At 46.0% G+C, this 19,571-nt stretch overlaps 1 long non-coding RNA gene across 1 annotated transcript in view; it reads right to left on the reverse strand.

Moving 5' to 3' along the window:
- Window positions 1–14,751: 14,751 nt before the first annotated feature.
- Window positions 14,752–19,571, reverse strand: part of LOC105472428 (uncharacterized) — a 55,636-nt gene continuing 50,816 nt past the window's right edge. Inside the window, exon 7 of the long non-coding RNA XR_011615779.1 lies at window positions 14,752–16,033. This is a non-coding gene — a long non-coding RNA (uncharacterized lncRNA). The remainder of the gene's footprint in view (window positions 16,034–19,571) is intronic.

Raw genomic sequence — 19,571 nt, forward strand, 5'->3', positions numbered from 1 at the left:
AACTCCGGCCCTTAAAAAAATAAAAACGGGCCAGGCATACTGACTCATGGCTGTAATCCGAGCACTTTGGGAGGCTGAAGTGGGCAGATAACTTGAGGCCAAGAGTTTGAGATCAGCCTGGCCAACATAGTGAAACCTGTCTCTACTAAAAATACAAAAATTAGCTGGGCATGGTAGCTCACACCTGTAATTCCAGCTACTCAAGAGGCTGAGGCACAAGAATTGCTCACACCTGGGAGGTGGAGGTTGCAGTGAGCTGAGATTATACCATTGCACTCCAGCCTGGGTCACAGAGCGAGCCTCTATCTCGAATAATAATAATAATAATAATAGTAATAATAATAATAATAATAATTGCACCTTTTTCTCTAGGCCCCTGGCTTCCTTATTCCCTTCCCTGCACCCTCTCAGAAGCTCTGCCTTGGTAAGTGTGAGATCAGTGCCACAGCAGGCATGTGTGTGTACAGGGGCTCTGGGCCCAGCACAGAAGCAGACTGGGGGCCACATGCTCACATCTTCAGCCAGCCACTGACAGGACTGGTCTTGGGGTGGGCACAGTAATCCACAAAAACACTCAGGACTCACCTAACTCTCTTCTCCCCACAGCTGGCTCCTTCCCTGCCAGTTCCCCCTCCCATAATGACAAAATCCACAATTGAGTGAGCACTTTATAACCTAAAGAAATTGAAACTAAGAGGGTAAGTTACTTGATCTAGGTCCCAAAGCAGGAGGGCTTAACCTCTACCACCAATTGGTAAAATAGAAAGCCCAGTGGCTCCTCCATTGTCAACATACCTCTCCCCACAAGGCCCTTCAGATACTAACAAGCACCTGCTTCCATCTGAAGTCACCCAGCTGAGATCACACAGGTGCACCCAAATGCCCTAGACCCAGTCCCTCCTCAGGCACTGGACAGATCTGCATATATGCAAGCTTGGGAAGCACGGGGGATTAAACACATGTGGACATTTATGTCAACCAACTACTCATTTATCGAGTAAGCAAAATCTTCCACTAGGGGTGGAAGACAGGAGGAAAGAGATGGAAATATGCTCTCCCTTCCCACCAGGCCTGACTCATATGCTGGTAGATCTTGGGTCTGCAGCTTCCCCATATGTGACCTGAGGCCAGAGGATTATATTCCATGACCAAATGACCACAATCAGAACAAATGGGGAATAGGGCGGGGAACAGGGAATGAGAAGGACACACACACACACACACACACACACACACACACACACACACACACGGCTTCTGGGAGGCTTCCCTGGAGAAGATGCTTGGAATATCGAATCCGGGAGGGAAGATGTGAGCAAAACTTGGAGGAGGAGGCCAGAAAATGCAGGTCGCGGTGGGTAGAAGGACGGTGTGGATCCTTGCTCCAGGTGAGCTAGAGCTGGACTGGCAGAGAGCAGGGGCATCTCACAGGGTCCTGGACCCCCGGGCGAAGCCTGGGCAGTAATCAGACGTCCCCTTGCCCACTCAGACGCTGATCGCCTTACCCCCACCCAGGCGGGCACGCACCCGCACTACCCGCCAAACTACGCAGACCCCAGGCGGAGGGCAGAGAAGCAGCTCTCGGTCCGCGGGGTCCGTACCCATCCTGTGGACTCTCAGCTGCCTGACTCTAGGTGGGCCCAGCCCGTCGTCCCCGGCCAAAACCTGCGCCCAGCCTTTGTCAGGTTGATGGCTGAAGCTCACCTCACCTCCCATTCCAGGCAGGGTTTTGTCATTGAACTTGAGTCAGGCAATAAACATTCCTTTACCCCTCCGGAGCCAGGCCGAGACGCGGAGGGGTGGATGGGAAGGGCGGAGGGGGCTATGGAGGGACGCGGGACCCACCAAGCCAGCGCGGCTTTATCAAACAGCTTCCAATCCTTGCCTTCCCGGGAACACTCGCCGGGTCTGCAGCTGAAAGCCGGATTCTTGAGGCCATCCGGCAAGTCAGGCCAATGTTTTGGTCAGGATCGACATGGTGTAACTTTTTCTGTTTTTCTCCTTGGCATTTCATGTTGGTTTACCTTATTTTAGGCAGTCCAATCGTTAATTTATTTTAATAATCAGGATAAACAAATGCGTACACGAACGAATACTAGCTAAGGCCGATGAATTATTAGAGAGTGTTCGAGTCAGTCGTAACGAGGCCGTCGCAGCTCGGTTTTACAAGCGCCCCTCCCTCGGCGGGATTACCCGGGGGGCTGTCGCCCGCCGCGCTATCCGATCCCGGGCTGCCACCAGAGGCTGCCGAGCCCCGCGGGTCTCCCAGCCGCCTTCCCAGGACCTGGAAACTTCAACTTCGCAAATGGGGCGTCACCCTACTCGGTGGCGGAGGAAATAGCGGCCTGGAGAGCCGTCCGACCCGGGAAACCGGCGCGTCTTTCCCGGCGATCCGCCGACTGCGGAGGCTGCTAGGAGCGGCCTGCTCAGACTGTAGTAGTGCTGCGTGTGTGTGTGTGCGCGCGCGCGCACGCTCGTGTGCTTAAAGAATTCAGGATCCTGGAGCAAGGGAAGATCAAACACTCGATCCCCGGGTCTCTCCCTGGCTCAGTAACATCCAGTTGAAGGTGAACCCGGCGCGCCGGGGCTCAGGGAGGCGCGGGGGCCACTCCGTCTGGCATGGGGCGCTCCGAGCGCGGGGCTTCCTTTCCACTCCGGAGCCCCCCGCGGCTCAGCGACACCGGCTAACGAGATACCAAATCCGGCGAGGCAACGAAAAGCTCCCGGCCTCGGTATCTGGGGCCAGAGACACCGCAGGGAGGCAGGTCCCCGCCGACAAATCGGAAGAGGCCTGCGGGAGTTAGCCGGGTAATGCTCTCTCTTTCCTACCCGCCCCCACCAATTTGGCTTTTACCTGCCACAAAGCTTGCTTGAACCAAAGGGGTTTGCAGTCTTCTCTTCTTCTACTTTTGATCCCCAGGCCTTCGCGGCCCGGGAAAGAATCCATTCAACCCTTCCGCCTTTGTCGGACCTTCGGGAAAAAGAGGCGTGGGCGCCTGGGTCAAGTTCACGGACCTGGTCTGCGTCTTTTAGGACAAGCGGCGGCACCGTTCCCATTCTGACGAGGAGGGTTCTAAGCATTTGGGACAGTGTGAGGGCGAAAATGAAGCTGCGAGAAAGGACTTTCAATTTTAATCTATTGCCTTAGTCTCACATCCCCTCCCTCTCCCTCAGCCCTGCAGAGGAGAAATAATCAGATCCGAAGGGAGGCCTTTTATTTGGAAAAATGCGAAGGTCTTATGGAATGAGCTTCCCAGAAATGGTCTTTGGCACGCACTTGGGTAGTTTTGCGTGAGTTCGGTGTCGGCGTTTATAAAAGTTAAGGTTTTACAGTATTCGGCACAACGGTTTCTGTGGAATTCGATTCAGAGCAAAAAAGATCGCATCTACACTGCTTTCCAAAAAGCTTCGGACTCAACACATTGAAGTAATTTTCCCCAACACCCTGGTTCCTACCCTACCCTTCCACCCCCCTTTTTTTTTACAGCGCCTGATGCAAAATGATATTCCTGCCCCTTAAAAAAAAAAAAAAAAAAAAAAAAAGAACCTCAAAGTGGAAAAAAACTATCTCGATCGCAGCAAGTAGAATATGGGTCTTAAAACACAGAGCTACCTTTAAAACTTTTTTATAAATAGCCCCTTTTAAATTAAAAAAATTTGTTTCAATGTGTATGTGTTATACTTTTCAACCACTGTTAATAGTTACTTTTTGTTTCCTTTCCCCTCAGCCTAGTTATATACAACATAATCTGGTTTGAAAACATAGTGTACATTTTCTGTGTCATAAGCAATTCCTCAAGTTATTGCAGTCTTCTAAGTGCTGTTTTTAGATTGCATATATGCAGTGAAAGAAGTTGTCATAATTTAGAAAACTATTTCCCTAAGGTTAGGCTGTATCCATATTTTTAAAGAGGAGTTTCAGCTGGACACGGCAGCTAACACCTATAATCTCAACACTTTGGGAGGACAAGGTGGGAGGATTGCTTGTGGCCAGGAGTTCAAAACCACAATGGGCAATATAGCCAGATTCAGTCCTACAATTTTTTTTTTTTTTTAATTGGCCAGGCATAGTGGCGCCTGCCTGTAGTCCCAGCTACTCCAGAGGCAGAGGCAGGAAGATCGCTGGGGAGTTTCAGGCTGCAGTGAGCCTTGATCCTGCCGTTGCACTCCAGCCTGGTCAACAGAGCAAGACCCTGTATCTAGAAAGCAAATAAATAAAAAGAAGATTTTTTTTTTCTTGATGAGAAAAGTAACACATTCTTATTATTAAGAATTTCAAAAATATGAAAATAATTATAAAGAAGGAAATAAAATTCACACCATATACTACCATCCAAAGTTTACCAGACTACTCTTTTGTTATACTTTCTTCAGTTCTTTTTCCTTGCACATATGTACAATTTCAAAACTGAGATTCTGCAAGAATTTTTTTGTCTTGCCTTTTATTTAATGTTAGATTATGAACATTTCCCAGTGTTATTAAATATTCTTCAAAAGCATGATTTTAATGATTGCATTTATTTATCTAAAAATCATTTAGATTTTTTGTTTCCATGTTTACTTTTAAAAATAATTCATAAGAGATAAATTGTTATGCCCCTAAGTATGTGTGGTAGAGATGAGAGTAGAATCCCCTGGAATAGGATGCTTCAAAAATTCTAGGTTAAAAATTCCCCCTTCTGAAATAGCCAGGTGTGGTGCATGCCTGTAGTGCTAGCTACTCAGGAGGCTGAAGTGGCAGGATTGCCTAAGACTGGGAGTTCGAGGCTGCAATGAGCTACGATCACACCACTTCACTCCAGCCTGGGCGACAGAGTGTGACCCTGTCTTCTCTCTCTCTCTCTCTCTCTCTCTCTCTCTCTCGATAGGGTCTTGCTCTGTCGCCCAGGCTAGAGTGCAGTAGTGTGATCACTGTTCGCTGCGGTCTCCACCTCCCTGGCTCTAGTGATCCTCCCCCTCCCACCTCAGCCTCCCAAGTAGCTGAGACTACAGGTATGCACCACTAAGCCTGGCTAATTTTTTGTATTTTTGGTAGAGATGGGGTTTTGCCATGTTTCCCAGCCTGGTCTCAAACTCCTGGGCTCAAATGATCCTCCTGCCTCGGCCTCCCAAAGTGCTAGGATTACAGGCATGAGCCACCAGGCCCAGCAGACACTGTGTCTTAAAAAAAAAAAAAAAAAAAAAAAAAAAAAGGACCCATTGTTAGGAGGAAATAAAAGGGGGCCTTTTAAGGTGCCCAAAATGTTCCATGTTTTGATCAAGGTGGTGCTTACGTGCATGTATACATGTGTAAAAATTCATTAAACTAAACATTCAAGATTCGTGTGTTTTACTTTTAAATTTTTAACACTGCTCTCCCACCCGCTGAAAGCCTGTATCTGTTTACAAAGAAAAAGAGCAATGCAGGAAATAGGTGGAGGAAGCAAAGAAGGAGTGGAACCAACCAAAACAGGATTGGTTCACCCCTTCCTAGGGTATTATCTTTGGTTCAGAGACCAAAATATTTACCAAAAGTAAATATTTGACAGTTAGTGATGACGGCTGGGTGGGAGAGGGGAGTGCTTGGCCCTTCTTCCTAACCCCAGCTCTGGCTAGCCCTTGTTAGATAGAGAGGATTTTTTTCCTATTATGGTTGCACTCCTGTGGCTTTGACCTTCTCTAATGAATAGAAGAGGGATAAAAATAGGGTAGAAAATATTTTAAAAGAGTTAAAATGAACAGATACGTAGCTGACTCATCTAATACTGTCATGTGAAATAGAAATGCGATTTTAAAATATAAAAATAATTTTTTTCAGAAATAGATGGATTTTTTATTTATTTTGTAATCTACTTTCAGTTAAAAATACAACAGGCAGAACGTGGGGATTGCAAGGACAGCTGCTTTCGCAGGTGACAATAAGGACCTGGAGGGACTGGAGTGGAGTCTGGTGTCTGAGTCTGGTTTTATTGGCACTGTCGTGTGAGGTCACTCGGGCTGCATGCTGGCCAGAGCATGTGCTTAATCCGTGGGATGCTGAGGAGAGGGGGGAAAAAACCCTCTATGCTATTGGGCACCAGAGTTACTTCCTGTTTGTGCTTCAGATAGGGGACTGCTACAATGGCTTCACACATTCATATTTAGTGGTGACTTCTTATTTTTTTATTGTCATTTTATTCCTTTTCCACTTAAAATCAGGATAAAGTTGGATTTTTAATATATATATATATATTTTTTTTTTGAGACGGAGTCTCGCTCTGTAGCCCAGGCTGGAGTGCAGTGGCCGGATCTCAGCTCACTGCAAGCTCCGCCTCCCGGGTTCACGCCATTCTCCGGCCTCAGCCTCCCGAGTAGCTGGGACTACAGGCGCTCCCACCTCGCCCGGCTATTTTTTGTATTTCTTAGTAGAGACGGGGTTTCACCGTGTTAGCCAGGATGGTCTCGATCTCCTGACCTCGTGATCCGCCCATCTCGGCCTCCCAAAGTGCTGGGATTATAGGCTTGAGCCACCGCGCCCGGCGGATTTTTAATATTTTATAAAGAAAGACATGAGACACCTTTTCGTGTCAAAAAAAAAAAAAAAAAAAAACACTGTGGATGTTTTACAAAACAGCTTTCCTTTTTCCAAGTATAACATATATCCAATAAAGTGTATTAATCTTAAGTGTATAGCTTGAAGTTACCTAGTTACCTAGATAACCACCATTCAGAATAAGACAGAAAACATTTCATTTCCTCTATCCCTGTAGGTTCCCTCCAGACCCTTTCCAGTATAATATTCCAGAGGTAACTGCTTTTTTTTTTTTTTTTTTTTTTTTTTTTTTGAGACGGAGTCTCACCTGTCGCCCAGGTTGGAGTGTGGCTCACTGCAACCTCTGCCTCCCAGGTTCAAACAATTCTGACTCAGCCTCCTGAGTAGCTAGGATTGCAGGCTCCCGCCTGTAATGTAACCATACCCGGCTAATTTTTCTATTTTTAGTACAGATAGGGTTCATGTTGGTCAGGCTGGTCTCGAACTCCTGACCCTAGGTGATCCACCTGCCTTGGCCTCCCAAAGTGCTGGGATTACAGGCATGAGCCACCGTGCCCGGCCATAACTGCCATTCTGATCAGTCTCAAATCCCCACATCTATTGACATTGATTTGTTTTGGCTGTTCTTGAACTTTGTATAAGTAGAATTACACAGTGTGTACTCTTTGGGGTCTGGTTTCTTCCAATCAACAAAATGTCTGAGAGATTAATCCATGTTGTTGTGTATATTGGTAGTTTATTCTTTTTAATTGCCCTCTGCTATTCTATTGTATGGCTATACCACAACTAGTTTATCCATTCATTTGTTGATGGACATTTGAGTTGTCTGTATTTTTGTCTATTACAAATAAAGCTACTATCAATATTGAACAAGTCTTTTGGTGAACAAATTGAATCATTTCCTATAGAATTTCTGGGTTATAGGGTAGGCACTATATATGTTTAATTTACTCTGTGGTATTTTTAAAAGTTAATTATCCATATATCAGTCTCCAATCCCCACAAGCAAGTGGTCAGATTAAAGAACATGATTGATTATATTTGCTTGGATTTCTCTCTCTCTCTCTCTCTCTTTTTTTTTTTTTAAGACGGAGTCTCATTGTGTCACCCAGGCCAGAGAGTGCAGTGGTGCAATCTTGGCTCACTGCAACCTCTGCAGGTTCAAGCGATTCTCTTGCCTCAGTCTCCCGAGTGGTAGTGATGGGTCACCACACCCAGCTAATTTTTTCTATTTTTAGTAGAGACAGGGTTTCCCCATGTTGGCCAGGCTGGTCTTGAACTCCTGGCCTCAGGTGATCCTCCCACCTTGGCATCCCAAAGTGCTGGGATTACAGGTGTGAGCCACCACACCTGGCCTCTTTTTTTCATTCCATTCTTTCTTTCTTTCACTTTCCAATAAGTTTTATTATTAGTCAAGTCATGATTCAGGGTCCCAGGGTGGGGATCATCATGTATCCAGGTCCCCTTTTACTGCCCTGGGAGAAGGATGGAGGACAGAGGAAAGGTGGGGTGCTGCCAGTTCAGATCTTCCCAGGAAAATGTGCCTTCTGCCCAGTGTTCGTCCCAGGCTGAGACTCAGGATATGGGAATGAGGGACTTGTACACAGGCTGGTACTATTTACACACACAGACATTGTCCCTTTTAGCAATCATTGCCTTCTCACAGAGGTGGAAGTCCAGGTAGTCCTGCAAGCAGTTCCTGGGCTGGTTCTGGTTGGGGAAGCTGCTGTCAAAGGGAGCAGTCTTGTAGGTTTTTTGGTTTGTTTTTGAGATGGAGTCTCGCTCTGTCACCCAGGCTGGAGTGCAACGGCACGATCTTGGCTCACTGCCACCTCCACTTTGCGGGTTCAAGGAATTCTCCCGCCTCGGCCTCCTAACTAGCTGGAACTAAAGGCACCTGCCATCATGCCCGGCTAATTTTTGTATTTTTGTAGAGATAGGGTTTTACCAAGTTGGCCAGACTGGTCTGGAACTCCTGACCTCAGATAATCCGCCTGCCTTGGCCTCCCAAAGTGTGCTGGGATTACAGGTGTGAGCCACCATGCCCAGCTGGTCTTATAGTTCTTGATTTGGGTGTTTTTTTCTTGTTTGTTTGTTTTTTAGTTAGGGTCTCACTGTGTCACCCAGGCTGCAGTGCAGTGGTGTGATCTTGGCTGACTGCAGCCTCAGCTTACTGGTATCCAGTGATCCCACCGTCTCAGCTTCCCACGTAACTGGGATTATAGGCATGTGCCACCACGCCCAGATAATTTTTGTATTTTTGGTAGAGACGGGGTTTCACCACGTTGGCCAGGCTGGTCTCGAACTCCTGGCTTCAGGTGATCTGCTCACCTTGGCCTCCCAAAATGCTGGGATTACAGGTGTGAGCCACCGTGCGCTTAAAGACACCCCTGATGCCTCAGCAGAGATGCCAGTGTCTGACAGAACTGCTTAAATTTCTATCGTGAGCTTGTTTTGAAGTCTTCATGGCCTGGATCCTTGGGACAGCAGAGATTTGCATTTGCTCACGGCAGAGCATCAAGACTCAAGGCTCTGGTCCTCCCTATGATCTCCCTCCACTGACCCCAGTCCTGGGGCACAGTCACACCTACAAGTTATGCCCTTGTGGATCTCACCAGACTCCCCTAGATGCAAGCACAATGACTTGGGCAAAGAAGAGCTGTGACTGAGGTTAATGGTCAGGGTCAGCAGGGACCAGGGGCCAAAGGGTTCGTGCCAGAAGGTAGAAGTGATTCTCCTGAGACCTGATTTGGAATCTGAGTTATGACTCAGGAAATTTATTGCCCCATGGTCTTTTAACAAGAAGCAATTTATCTTCCCCGGCAGAACTTCCATTACTGGTGACAGGTGCCTGGAGCCAGCTTATTAAAAACCATCATTTCAACCCCCAAAGCGAAGGCCCCACAGTGTGTTGGAATAGAATGCCAATTTCTAGCTCCATATCATAATCTAGGACATGGGGAGAGTATTACGAGGCATTTTAAAATTCAAGAGGAAGGAAACTCAGTGCTATTTCTGCACTCTGGGTGCAGGCAGCATTAGCATCTTTATTTCACAGGTCAGACTCCCCTGTTTCAGCTGGTTAATACAACTCACCGGCTCTTACCTGCTGCCGTGGGCTGGCCCTGCCCTGACCCAAGATAGAACTGCCTCGTTGCTCAGCAGCTGTGGCAGAATAGAATGAGTGCTGGACTTTGAACTAATGGGTTGGATTCAAGTCCTGCTGTGGTCCAGGGAAAAAGCCCTCTTATATAGGTATGATACTTTTTCATTTTCTAAGTACCTGTCTACTTCACATCTTTTATCTCATGTATGGTGAGGTACAGGGAGAGGGAAAGAATGTCCATTTTACAGAAAGGGTAAATGGGTATTTTGGAGGCAGTTCCTTCTTGTTATTGCAGGTGAGAGGAGCCTCCCCTCATTGGTGCTTTTTTGTTTTGTTTTGTTTTGTTGTTGCTGTTTTTTTTTTTGTTTGTTTGTTTTTGAGACAGAGTCTTGCATGAGTGAAGTGGCATGATCTCAGCTCACCACAACCTCTGCCTCCGGGGTTCAAGCGATTCTCCTGCCTCAACCTCCTGAGTAGCTGGGATTACAGATGCCCACCACCACACTTGGCTAACTTTTGTATTTTTAGTAGAGACAGGGTTTCACCACGTTGGCCAGGCTGGTCTCGAACTCCTGACCTCAGGTGATCCACCCGTGTTGGCCTCCTGAAGTGCTAGGATTATGGGTGTGAGCCGCTGCGCCTGGCAGGCTTTAATTTTAATTTAATTTTATTTTATTTGAGATGGGATATTGCTCAGTCGCCCTGGCTGGCATACAGTGGCACAATCATCACTCAACAGCAACCTTGAACTCCCAGTCTCAAGCGATCCTCCCCCTCCCCCTTTGGAGTAGCTGGGACTACAGCTGGGACTACCACCATGCTTAGCTAATTTTTTGTATTTTTTGTAGGGTTTCCCTATGTTGCCCAGGCTGGTCTTGAACTCCTGGGTTCAAGTGATCCACCAGCCTCAGCCTTCTAAAGTGCTAGGATTACAGGCATGAGCCACTGCACCTGGCCCCCTCATTGGCTTTTGTCTCCAAATCTTTTCTGTGCAGCTTTGAGAGCAGCTCTGAGAAATTTGGATGGGAGGGAGAGGAATCGTGGGGGAGACTGTTCCTGGAGCTCTATCAGGATTGAGCCAGGTTTTCTGCCTCCATAGAGCTTCTCTACCAGTGTGGTCTTCCAGGGAACCTTCCTGGCTGAATTATTCAAACTGTTAGTGAACTTTCCGTGTCACACAGGCCTGGGTGTGCTTAGGCACAGTAAAAGGGAAATCTAAGCAAATGATATGAATGGCCAGGTCAATAATTGGCCACACAATTGAACAAAGTGCATTTTTAGCACGTTGGTAGACATCCCATTGAAAATGCTTGGCATGGAAGCATGGGAATTGAGGAAACTGGTTACTTAGACATGACAATGGCAGAGATCCCCCTAAGGGGTGAAGTTGAAGGATAATTTACAGCTGTATCAGAGCAAAATATCTATGATTTTATGAGTTTTGGTTTCTATCTTAATGATCTGCATGCATTTGACATGGTTGCCATGGAATGTCAGATGTTTCACAATGAATGTGGATGATTTAATGTTCTTTGACAATTTATAGCAGTTAAATAAAACTGCCCTAAAAAGTTTTGTCCCTCTGGGAATTTGGGGAGCACATGCTGTGTCCCTCTTCTTGTCCCTCCTTACCCTGGCAGTCTACCTGATTATTTTCTTCTGCCTCTTCTCCCCTTTATAAAATATTTGGATAAGCAACACAAACTCATCTAAATTTCCAGTTGTTTTAATACCTCAGTAACATGTAGAAAACTAGTGCCTGTGTGTCTAATTGAATTTTTCATCTAGATGTTTGGTGCCACGTGGTCTGAGGCTTGGGAGAGCTGAAAACCTGGTTGTCAGGGGCCCTTGTGGAGTATGTGTACAGGTGACAAAACCAGCATTGGGCTGGGCACAATGGCTCATGCCTGTAATCCCAACGGGAGGCAGAGGCGGGTGGATCATTTGAGGTCAGGAGTTGGCCATCAGTGTGGCCAACATGGTGGAACCCTGTCTGTATTGAAAATACAAAAATTAGCTAGGCTTGGTGGCACACACCTGTAATCCCAGTTACTCAGAAGGCTGAGGCAGGAGAATCACTTGAACCTGGGAGGCAGAGGTTGCAGTGAGCCTAAATTGCACCACTGCACTCCAGTCTGGGTGACAAAGTGAGATGCTGTTTCAAAAAAAAAAAAACAAAGGTAAAAATAAAAACAAAAAAATAAAACCAGTGTTGCTTCATTCCCAGCTTGGCCAAAGGTGGGGCTCACTCGGCCTTAGAGGCGGAACTACTTTCTGGGCTTTGGACCTAAGAATCAACTGTCTCCCTTCCTAATGCCCTTTCTCTGAACGGTAAGCCATGGCTCAAAAACAAAGGATTCCCCATTCATGTGTAAAGCCACAAGGGATTCCCCAGAGGAGCGGCTCCTTCAACCCAGGTGTGAGTAACCGGAGACTGTTGTTTCATTTTAGAGATGATTTAGATGATAGATGCAAGCCCTTTCTCAATAAAAACATTTTATTTGTCCCCCAGAAGGTTTCCCTGGAAGCATCTCAATATGCCCCATATACTATTTTTACTCTGAATGTTTCCATGGCCCAGAATCATATTTGGCACAGCTGTTAGGTATAAGTGTGACTCTGGGCTGAGGGGTCTTCCTCCAACTTGGCAACGGTTTTTCCAGTGGCTGGGCTGAGGGTGCCATCTCTGCCACCTCAGCTCATTAAAGAGGCAGATGGGCTAGGCGCGGTGGCTCACGCCTGTAATCCCAGCACTTTAGGAGGCCAAGGTGGGCGGACCACTTGAGGTCAGGAGTTCAAGACCAGCCTGACCAACAAGGAGAAACCTCGTCTCTACTAAAAATACAAAATTAGCCAGAGGTGGTGGTGCATGCCTGTAATTCCAGCTACTTAGGAGACTGAGGCAGAAGAATTGCTTGAACCCGGGAGGCAGAGGTTTCAGTGAGTGAGATTGCGCCATTGCACTCCAGCCTAGGCAACAAGAGTGAAACTCCGTCTCAATAATAAAAAAAATGAGCCAGATAAGGCTCACTCTGTAGTTTCTACCATACCTCAATCTATATCCTCAGCTCCCTAAAAGCAGAAAACTGCATCACTGCAGGAGAATCTGGTCAGAAAGGCAAGTGGGAATGAAGCATTTCCTCTACTTGGCTTGAATCCCCAATGGGAGAACAGAGCCTAGTAATGATACATCATCAATTCCCAGTTACCTGAAATAAAATGTTCTGCCCTGGACTTCTCTTGGTTTGGCTAATCTTTTTTCTCTTCTCTTCTCTTCTCTTCTCTTCTCTTCTCTTCTCTTCTCTTCTCTTCTCTTCTCTTCTCTTCTCTTCTCCTCTCTTCCCTCCCCTCCCCTCCCCTCCCCTCCCTTCCCCTCTCCTCTCTCTTTCTTCCTTTCTTTCTCTCTTTCGATGGGGGTCTCACTATGTTGCCCAGGCTAGACTTGAACTCCTGCACTCAAGCAATCCTCCTGCCTCAGCCTCTTGAGTAGTTGGAACTACAGGTGTGTACTATTGCACCCAGTCTTGGCCAGTCTTGATCCACACTGTTGACATCAATGACTTTATCCTCTGGACCTGACTCTTCTGTTGTCCTCAGCCCTGCCGTGGTTGACTTCTTCTAAACGCAGGGAGCTAGAAGTCAGAGAAATATGTGATCTTGCTTTCTCTGCCATGATGTTCCAAAGAGGCACTGGGGTACGATTGAGAGTTATGAAACTCAGCAGACCCTCTTTAGTCAGCCTTCGTGGTATGTTGTCTGGTAAACTGACTTCAGGATAGAAGGTATGGCACAAGTGCCAAACTGTTCGTAGGTGCTGGACAAATGTTGGTTGAATGAATAAATAAATGAAGAGTGAATAAATCATATATTCCAAGGATGCCACCATACAGTTACAGAGTTACTACGCACTGAAATTGCATCCCTAAGTGAAACTATCAATCATTTTTATAATAAAGTAAAAGTTTATCTGATGTGTAGTTGTCTTTCATTGGTAACCAAGAGATAAGATTTATAGCATTTCATGAAATGCCTGTCCTACCACCCGCACCTTCTCTCCTTGGTCCTATATGTCATTTCTTTATCCCAAACACTTCACTGTTCCCTTCTCCAAAACCTTCAGTATAAGGCCTGAGCTCTGATTCATGGCCCCCAGGGCCATATAAGATCAAATTCCTATCTGTCTTTTCAGGCTTAATACCTCACACTGTGCAGTCCTTCATTGTGAGGTCTTCATGATGTTGCCTCATTTAATCCTCTAATAATGCAGGAGATAATTTTTATCCCATTCCACAGATGAAGAACTGACTAGCTAGTAGGATTAGACCCAGGACTTAAATCCAGGTGGATGATCCTGGTTCTCTGTTTCCCACTGCACACACTATCCCTCCAGCTGTATCCTCCTCCAACCCCCTGGGCTTCTGCCTTTCACTTCCTTGTATATGCCATGTGCCAGAACTTTCTCACCTTGTCTCTGACCACATGAAACCCTCCACTTCCCCAGCTCTGTGTGTGCAGAATCCCATCCATTCTGCGAAGTTCAGCTCAGACACCATCCCCATCATGAGTCCTCAAGGTTGGATTTAATCTCCTTCCTCTTCTGTGCTCTCATTGTTCCTTGATTTTACTTATTTTATTTATTAGTTTTTTGAGACAGGGTCTCGCTCTGTCACCCCAGGCTGGAATGCAGTGGCACAAACCATGACTCACTGCAGCCTCAACATCCTGGGCTCAAGCAAACCTCCTACCTCAGCCTCCTATGTAGCTGAAACTACAGGCACACACCACCACAACATGCCCAGCTAATTTTTTATTTTTTGTGCAGACAGGGTCTCACTATGTTGCCCAGGCTGTTCTTGAACTGCTGGACACAAGCGATCCTCCTGCCTTGGCCTCCCAATGTGCTGGGATTACAGGGATGAGCCACCATGCCTGGCTGACTTTACTTATTTAAAAATATTCAGCCCTCTATAGCATGGCTGAATGTGGATGAGCCTGTTGGTCATTTGTCACCAGACTGTCTTCAGATCCTTGAATATGGGGATAGTGATTGTGTCTTGTTTACCCGTGTATGTTCCACAGTGCCCAGCAGGCACATAGCACATGGTAATCACTCCACAAACACCCGTTAATAAAATCATGTTTTTATTATCAAGTGATAAAAGAAAGTGCAGAATGGAATTATGGTAGTCTACCTTTTGTGTAGTAAGGGGAAAAATAGGAATATATTATCACAATAATTTTCATTTGCATAAAGACACTCTGGAAGGACATAGAATAAACTAATCACAATGGTTTCCCCTTTCAAAGCACAATGGAGAGACCAGGAGAGGTGGAGACAGTGTGAGAGAAAGATTTTTTTACTTTATACATTTTTATAGTTTCTTCAAATCATGTGAACATATTTATTTAAAAAATAAAAAAGATAGCTGAAGTGGTTTAGACATCAGGGCTGTTTTTGATGCTGTCCCTGCACTTGTGACATAGCAATATCCACAAAATGTCATTAACCTATCAACTCTATGGCAGTGGCAGGGCTGCCCCTGCATAAGGTGATAAAACTTTGCTTGATATATTGAAGGCCAGGCAGGGGGTGGGAAGAGAGGGAGGGAGAGAAACAGAAGGGAAAGGGAGGGGTGAGAGAACAGAGTGAAATATGAGGAGAAAGAAAGAGAAGTGAGAGACTGGAAAAAAGATGGAGACAACAGAGGGAAAAAGGAGAAAATCAGACTTAAGAAGATCGATAAAAGAAGAGAGAATGGGAGAGAAAGCATGTGCCTGGGAAAGGCTTGGAGGGAAACTCCAAAATCAGGCCACTTCCAAAAAAACTCACACACTGGGTGAGAGAAGCCCATCCCGCCAGAGGCCTGCTGGACTGTGAGATGAGGATGAGGCTCCACATTGAGGGAGCAGAGTGTCATCAAACGTATGGTCCCAGCTGCCCCACCGGATGTGGGCAGCCCTCCCCAGTACCGCCTCTACAGCATGAAGCAACAGAGAGAGGCAGGGTCCTCCTGGCTTCCATGGATCTTCTCAGGACCCAATCCCAATTTACCTTCAGGAGTTGATTTCCCAAGGGCAGGTACCTTTGGCAGCCTGAATCATGTGACCTCCGGGGATAGTGTAGTCCATCAGAAACACATCTGTCCTGCTATTGGTAATGGGGGTGATTGCCAGAGGACCACCCCTGGCTTCGGGTTCCTTGCTTAACAACTCTGGGGAGGTGTGGCTGGTACAGTCTTGGCTCCAGAATCTCCCTTCCTGGGTGGAGAGGGTTTTGAAAAGGAAGAGAGAGGGCTAGGGCAGGAGTTAAAGTTGGTGGTGGGAGAACTCTGGCCTTAAGGATGGATGTCCAGTTCAGACAGGATGAGGCTCTCTGCTCCCCACTATGGACAGTTTCCATTCAATTGGCAGAACATCTGCAAAAGAGGAATTCAACAGCATCTTGTTAAAAGGAGTTAAAAAAAAAGAAAAGTTGCATTCTGACTTTTGCCCAGGATGCCCTCCCTAACTAAAACCAGCTAGGAAGTTCTCTTCTGTCACCCACCACCTGGGTGCCCGGCTTCTATCCCCTTCTACATATTTCTCTCAGTGAAAGTCCTATCCTCAGGCTACACACTGGATTTTGGGTGAAGGGGACATTTATTTCCTAGGGCTTTTGAAGCCTTTCCACTCCTCCCTTTGGAGACGACAGAGAGAGTTGCCTGACTGCTAATGGGAGAATGGGGACCCCAAAATCCTTTGAAAGCAGGTAAGATCGTGTGTTCCTCCATTTAAATCTTACGTGGTTTATACCTCCTTGAGCTTTTAGGAATAACAGACACTAGTCTTCTACGACCATATACTTCTCAGCTTCATCTTTAGAGGCTTTGGTTCTTCTCTGACTACCTGTGTCCTTACTGAGGCTAACTCTGCAGATCGTCTCCACTCTAGACCACGAGGATGCTGATCAGATTCATGTTTTCTCTGATCTCTCCCTTGACCTCCAAGCTCTTGTTTCCTGCAGTCTTGAAACTTCCTTCTATCCTTCCCGTCCTGCCCTTGCTCTCCTCGGAGGTCTGCTGGGGAGGTGCTCTCCTCTGAGGAAGGAAGGCTTCTGAATGGTTAAGATAACTTTTCTTTAAAGATATACCCGACCTGCCTTTGTGGACCCAGCTGTCAAGGGCAGCACTGTGTCTGGATATGAGCTATATTTGCCAAGATGTAGCATGAAGCTGAGTTGGGGAGGATGTGGGGAGCAGCGTGAAGAGGGAGCAGGATTAGAGAAGCAGGAGACTCTAGATGAACACCCTAGATTTTATTTCTATCTCTGCCCCAGTCCTCTGACCAGTTGGACCCAACATCTGCATGTAAGCTGGAAAAAAAAAAAAAGAAATGAAAAAACGAGCTCATAATCCAGACATTTGGTTTGCATGCCACTGAACATCTGGACACCGGAAAGTATCTGGTTTGGGAACTGTGACTTTCAGTTTCCTTCAAATTTTTGGAAACCTGTAGTCATATTGGATTGCTTGAAGAACTTAAACACATCTTTAACTCTTGTACATCTTTAGAGGATCATTATCTAGCTAATTCATACTTTTCAAGACTTCACAGCAGGTAAAGGAAAAATCCACAGTCCAAGAGATTCAGATCACTGAGTGTGGTTAGGGAAGACATGACCTCTATTTACCTCAGAGGACAAAGAGAAATCTCTAGAGAGCATTCTTCCCCTTCTCTCCGCACTCCCACCACTCAGGATATGGAACATATATCCTGATGGATATATGGAACATCCTCTCCTTTGTCCATCAGGCAAATGAAATCCCAGGCAGACTGGTGCTTGGATACCAGGGCAGCGATGAAGCCTGAGTTCGTTGACTTTAATAAGCTCTGCTTTATTGGCCATCCAGTAACCACCTAAGGAGCTGGTCCAGGAAATGAGGCAGGATCCAGGCCACTCTGGGCTCCATGCAGCCTTCTTTTTCCAGGACACTGCTTATCTTGGCTTTAGAGTGGTTTTCCCAGCCCATCTCTGACCCGATGCAGAACATAACCATTAGCTCTCTTGCCCAAATCGTCAGTTTTTCTGTAACAGCATGATTCTTCTCCTCCTCCGGGAGGAGGCCAGGGTGGGATAGAGATGACCTTGTCCAAATGGTCTTGGGAAGTTTGGGCCCAGCCGGAAGATGCTGAGAAGGTCTGACTCTGACGGGCAACATCTTCCTAAATGCCAGTTGAATAGCTTTGTAGATGCCTGCAGCTTCTCAGTTCCCTCTCCTACTAATTCCTCTCAGAATCCTCAGAACAACTGATAACATTGTTATCAGTTTTCTCATTTTGCAGGCAAAGAGACTGGGGCTCAGGGAAGTCACACGCAATCGGCCTAAAGTCACGCAGCTCTTTAGCACTGGAATTGGGGTCTGAACCTGGACTGCCTGATTTGAAGCCTTGCGCTCTCCATTCTACCCTGAGGTGCACAATATTCACTGTAGAGACAGCACCAGCCTTCGTGAGGCAGGAGTCAATAGCTAAATGTGAGAGGAAAAAGAGAAGTGAGTTGGGGTAGTTATGGGAGGCTTTCATGAAGAGGTTCTACTTGGGACTCGAAGGAAAAGCAGGATTTGGCTAGAGGAAGGGGAAGGCATTTCAGCCAGTGAATGATGTGAGCAAAAAATATAGGCAGAAATGGGCATGGGCAGTTCACAGCCCAACAGGTGAGTTGGTTGCTTAACTGGTATTCTTTTTTTAATGCTTTAATTGGTATTATTGACTAAGTGGTATTCTTTATTTTATGCTTGAGTTTTATTTGAAATGCTCCTTTTCTATAAAATCATCTAAATATTTAACAAATAATTTGGAACTTTTGACAGCATTCTAAATATAAACTTTTAAATATTCCTTCTAAACAAAAATATTCTTTCTAAAACCGAAAATGTGTGTGAAATAGATTTTTTTCCAGACCAGAACAGATATTCCCTTGCTTGAAATGCTATTTCTTTTTAATTATTGGTATTCTGATTCCAAATAATAACCAGAAATGGGAAGAACTGAAAAATCCACAAATGGGCCCCATGGAAAAGAGTTAGCCTTTGGCTACATCTGGAGAGCTCCAACACCTGATTAAAACTATAACAGACACAGGATCTTTTCCTGCCCCGTATTTCTCCTTGATCTCTCTCACTTCAACACTAGTGGAGCCAGATGTAACACAGAAAATAAAGGGGAGCTGAGTGCTGTAGTCCCAGCTACTTACGAAGCTGAGGCAAGAGGATCACTTGAGCCTAGGATTTGAGTCTAGCCTGGGCAATATAGCGAGTCTCTAGCTCTAAAAATAAATAGAAAAGAAAGAGGGAGACAGGGGAGGAGAAAAGAGTAAGGAGGGGAAATAGTAAAGAAGTTAACCAAGACTCCCAAGACCCCCTCTTTCTACCACAGATATAGATAGGCCCTGAGATAGGTCCAAGTTTGGGAGGGCAAAAGATTAGATTAGACAAGAGTTCAGAAGATTGATGTTAATACAAACAAACATGCATGCACATATTTATAACTGAAAGGGATTGAAAAGGCTATGAATCTGCCTAAAATTTCATCTAGAAGAATGAGGCCACAGGCCAATTTGAAAGAGATAGTTGTGAGAAAGAATAAAATTGCTTTCTGCTTGCCCTCTTGTGAGTTTGGCTTGTTTAAAATCAGAGAGGCAGAGAATTCCACTCCAGGAAAACAGAGGAGCTGTACTTCTCCCTATTCCTCCTCCTAAATACAGCTAAGAACTCTGGACATTGTCTATAAAACAGACATTAGAACACTAGGAAAGATACGAAGACGGCAGACAGGCTGTGGACCTGGGCTGAGGAAAACATGGTGGTGCATTCCCTCGATTTTCTTATGGTGTCATATATCCAAGGCTTGGAGCAGCAACCCAGAGATGCCAATGGGTTCAGACAGGAGGAGAAGAAGAAGGAGAAGGAGGAGCCT

Source organism: Macaca nemestrina, chromosome 17 (genome assembly GCF_043159975.1).
Source record: "Macaca nemestrina isolate mMacNem1 chromosome 17, mMacNem.hap1, whole genome shotgun sequence".
Taxonomy (NCBI): Eukaryota; Metazoa; Chordata; class Mammalia; order Primates; family Cercopithecidae; genus Macaca; species Macaca nemestrina.